The sequence below is a fragment of the Camelina sativa genome, chromosome 3 (genome assembly GCF_000633955.1).
Source record: "Camelina sativa cultivar DH55 chromosome 3, Cs, whole genome shotgun sequence".
NCBI classification, from domain to species: Eukaryota; Viridiplantae; Streptophyta; class Magnoliopsida; order Brassicales; family Brassicaceae; genus Camelina; species Camelina sativa.
Window position 1 is genome coordinate 27364301 of NC_025687.1, and position 339 is coordinate 27364639.

Consider the following 339-nt stretch of genomic DNA (forward strand, 5'->3'; position numbering starts at 1 on the left):
TATATTAATTTTAGAATATTATATATACAAATATTTAAAATATTTAATTGTGTTTGGTTATAAGGATAGTAGAGAGAATTAACTAAACTTGTTTGGATATTAACATAAGCATTTAATGACATTTAATGGTAAATCTTTCCAAAAACATATTTTTGAGCAAAAAATGCTGCAATTAAAATACATTTATATGATTAAATGTGTTTTATTGGATTTTTTGTTGAATAAGTTATTTGGAAAGTTATCAACTCTGCAATAGCCATATGTCAAAATGTAAAAGAAACTTTTAGAAGATACTATAAGATAGGCATATCCTTTTTAATGATATCCCCCCCCCCCCCC